This window comes from Octodon degus, unplaced genomic scaffold (assembly GCF_000260255.1).
Source record: "Octodon degus isolate 3935 unplaced genomic scaffold, OctDeg1.0 scaffold00344, whole genome shotgun sequence".
Lineage (NCBI taxonomy): Eukaryota > Metazoa > Chordata > Mammalia > Rodentia > Octodontidae > Octodon > Octodon degus.
In genome coordinates, this window is record NW_004524920.1 from 845,418 (window position 1) to 849,445 (window position 4,028).

Sequence of the window (4,028 nt, forward strand, 5' to 3'; positions counted from 1 at the left end):
CCTGTGGTTTGGCAGACTTCCTGTAGAGAGACTGGAGGCCTGTTGAAAAGTGTGCCTAAGACCTGGGAGGAAATAAAGCTCCTAGCGGGAGCTGCTAAAGGAACTTGCTGCTTTACCACCATGACCACTTTTTTTTTTTTTTTTTTCGTTATTAGGGTTTTTTTTTTTTGATGTTACCAGGAATCAAACTCAGGACCTTGCACTTGCCAGGCAAGCACTTATTCCACTGAGCTATCTCCCTGGCCCCCAGGAATGTCATTTTTAAATGAATCACCTCAGTCTTGTTCTCTTTATTTCCTTCTACTTTTAGTGGGGTGAGTCTCCTCTTTCATTCCCAGTGTTAACTTTTAATGGATGTCCTGGATCCAGCTGCTTGTCAGCTCTGCCTTTTGTATTCCCATTGCCATATGTACAGTCATGGTCTGAAAATGCTAAAATGGCTTTAAAATAAGTTTCTGTTTACCAGGTGATTGCTTAATTCATCTATTCTGTATTTAGTCTGTGTCTGCCTTTTTCTCAGACTAAAGTCCCTGGTTCTCACTGATAGTGAGGATACCAGAATTAGACTATCCCACAACTGCTTGCTGCCTTTTCCCACATAATGTGCAAAACATTCCAAGAATCACAGTACCAATATCAAGCTGACTATGTGACCCTTCAAGACAGTTTATGCCCTCTGTTTTTTCTCTACTTTTCAGTTTCACTCTCATCTGTATTTCAAAATATACAGCCGTTCCATACTGTACTTTAATTTTTTAGATCCTTTCTGTGTGTGACAGAAAGAGTGTGTGAATGAGAGAAAGCCTCTCTGGTCAATTTGATGTAGCCTTTTCTTTTGTTGGTTTGTAAATCAGTGCTTATGGGCACAATATTCCTTCAGTGTGTGTTGATGACCCTTTTTAGTCTTTTTTTAATGTAACACTCAAGATCATTCACATACTATAAAATCTGTCCATTTACAGTGTACAGTTGGGTGATTTGTATGTGTTCATTTCATCACCCCAAAAGAAAATCCCACACTAGTAGCAGTCACTGCCTGTTTTCTTGAAGTATTTTCTAATTTTCTGGATTATTGCTATGACACAGGAATACTTGCTTTCATTTCCCTAGGTTTTTTATTTTATTTTATTTTATTTTATTTTTATTTATTTGAGAGAGAGAGAGGTGTATGTGTGTGGCCAGCTCAGCCCACCAGGGGGCGGGGCTGCCTGGCATGTGGTGCTGGGGGATTGAACCGTGGTCCCTGATGCTTTGCCAAGCTTGTTCTAAGTAGGTGCCTTAGACCACTGAGCCATCTCTCCAGCCCCTCCCTAGGTTTTTAATGTTGAAAATGGTACCCTAAAAAAACAAAGACTAATTATTAAATTTCATTTACAAACATTTCCGGATTTCTAGATTTTCTAGATTTTCCAGTTGCCAGTATTTTGTCTGGTGTGCATTTTCTTATGATGGTAAAGTCATTCATGGCAGCTAACATCCTTCTAGTGAGACAACCAAACATGAGCCGACCCACTGAAGCAACTCTCATATCAGGAGTATCATTAAAATAAAATTTTATTTAAATTAATTCATAGAATTTATCCCCTCAACCTCCATACTGGGAATTCAGGCGAGGACTTGGCACCTGCTTGGCCTTAAGCTGTATTACTGCTGCTTTTTTATGTATTTCAATTTTGAGGCAGGGTCTTGCCAAGTTACTCTGGCTAACTTGAATCTTGCAATCCTTCTGCTTCAGCCTTCCAGGTAGGCAGGATTACAGTTGTGTGCTACTACGCCTCGCAGTTTCCACAGCTGGTTTGATGATTTTTTTTCTTTGTGGAGGTTTAAATGTCCAGTCAGTTTATAAATTAATTTCTTAGGTTTTTAAAATTCTTTTTAATCTGAAAGACTGCTTTGCTTTTTTTTTTTTATTTTTTTATTTTTTTTTAAAAGTCCAAGTCCAGGCCAGTTTTCTTAAAGCCTACTAACCTGGCAAACATTCTGGTTTTGTGAGATTTACATTTTTTCCTCCCTTGTGATTTGGCTCATAAACTGCACAAGGGCTATAATTTCCAGGAGTATTATGTGAAGAATCTTGTAATATCATGTTTCCGTGTAGATTATTATAATTTTGTTCAATCGTGTATGGTTTTCCATTTCTAGATAAGAGTGTAATCTGTGACACTGGCTTTTAGCATTAATTTATTATTATTATTATTATTTTAAAGTTTAAAAAAATGTATTTGGTTGTGACAGGGTCTCACTGTATAGCTTTGACTTGTGATGATCCTCCTGCTTTCAGCCTCCTAAGTGCTGGGATTACAGGCGTATGCCACCTTGCCCGGACTCTGGCCGTCTGACTCATCCTGTCCTGGGGGCAGGGCTGGAGTGGCTTGTGGTGCCGGGGAATCTAACCATGGTCCCTGCACTTGCCTAAGTTTGCCTAAGCAGTTGCTTTAGTCCACTGAGCTATCGTGCTGGCTCCCAGTATGAATTTATTATGAACAGAGAATATAGTACAGGTTGAGCATCTCTCATCTGAAAATCTGAATCTGAAATGCTCCAAAGTCATGCTAGCTGTGACACTACAAGTATTCCACACTTGACCTTAGATCACAATAAAAACATGGGCACAGTAAAAGTACTTCATAAAATCACCTGCTGACTTTGTAAGCTATATATAAAATGAAATCTTGTACTTAAACTGGGGCTCTGTTTCTAAGGTGTCTTATATATATATAAAGTTTTCCATTTTGTTTGTGGATCTGTATTTCCCAATATTGTTTATTTTTCACTTTTTGTACCAGGAATTGAACTCACAACCTAGTGCTTACCAGGCCGGTGCTGTGCCACTGAGCTATATCCCCAGTCCTCCCAATATTGTTTACTTGCTTCATATTTTGAAGCCATTTAGTATGCACATGTTTTCTTTAATACTCCTTTATTATCATGACAATTATATAGCTGCTTTATAGGAAATTAGCAGACTTGCACATACTAAAAATTTGAAAAAAAAATAAAAAATGTGATCATCATATTTACATCCCTTAGTAACCCTCCTTTGTCACTTTTCTTCTATACCCTTATCACACAAAAGGACACATATCTACAAAGTAGTGATTTTTCTTGTTGAGCACATGAGAGTATAAACCAGGCATAGTGGCGCATACCTGTAGTTCTAGCTACTTGGGAGGCTTAGGCAGGAGCATTGCAAGGTCAAGGCCATTCAGGGCAGATCCTGTTTCAGAAAGGACTAGGATGAGCTCATTGGTAGAGCACCTGTGTAGCATACACAAGGCTCTTTTTTTTTTTTTTTTGGATGATACAATTCTGTATCATTGTTTTTAATTGAGGTTTTTTTTTCCCCCTTTAAAATACATAAAAATCCTTTTTCTTTCCTTTCTCCCCACACCTTCTCTTTCTCCCTTCTCCTCCTCCCACAATGGTTGTGCTGGATGCTCACCGCATCACATCGTGTCTGTGTCATGCAAGCTGTCCTCTGAGAGCCTGGCTGCATTTGTCTGCACGTTATCTGCTGAACCTCAGTGTGTTGAATAGCGCCTAGCTAGCAGTGTCTGACACTCATCAGATGCAATACAATAGCAGAATTATCCCTACGATGGTAACATTATTGATAGAGTAAGAGCCTGTGAGGGCAGGCCGGGGCCTTAGGAGGATCTTGTCCTATTTTTGAGTTCTACCCATCAGTGCCTGGTTCATCATTTTTCATGGCAGGGTCACACTGCATTGTGTATAAAGATCCTGCTTTATCCATTCCTCTCTGGTGAGCTGCTAGGCTTTTCCCAAGATTCAGTTGTACACTGTGTTGCCACAAACATGGGTGTGCATTTATCCCTGTAATCTGATCCCTTCAATCCCTTTAGGAAGATACCTAGAAGGGTAATATCAAGACCCTGTTTATGGAAGAAGAAGAAGGAGAAGGAGAAGCAAAGGCTCTTGGTTTAATCTCTGTTAGTATAAGAACAGACAAACAAACAAGACCAAAGTAGTGGGGATACTCACCCAAAAAACCGCATTGGAATTGCTGG

General features: G+C 39.4%; 1 protein-coding gene across 7 annotated transcripts in view; it reads left to right on the plus strand.

The window, feature by feature from the left end:
• The window catches only part of LOC101589152 (zinc finger protein 780B), a 37,735-nt gene that overhangs the window by 11,586 nt on the left and 22,121 nt on the right, over positions 1 to 4,028 (plus strand). The gene's annotated exons all lie outside the window — the stretch shown is intronic.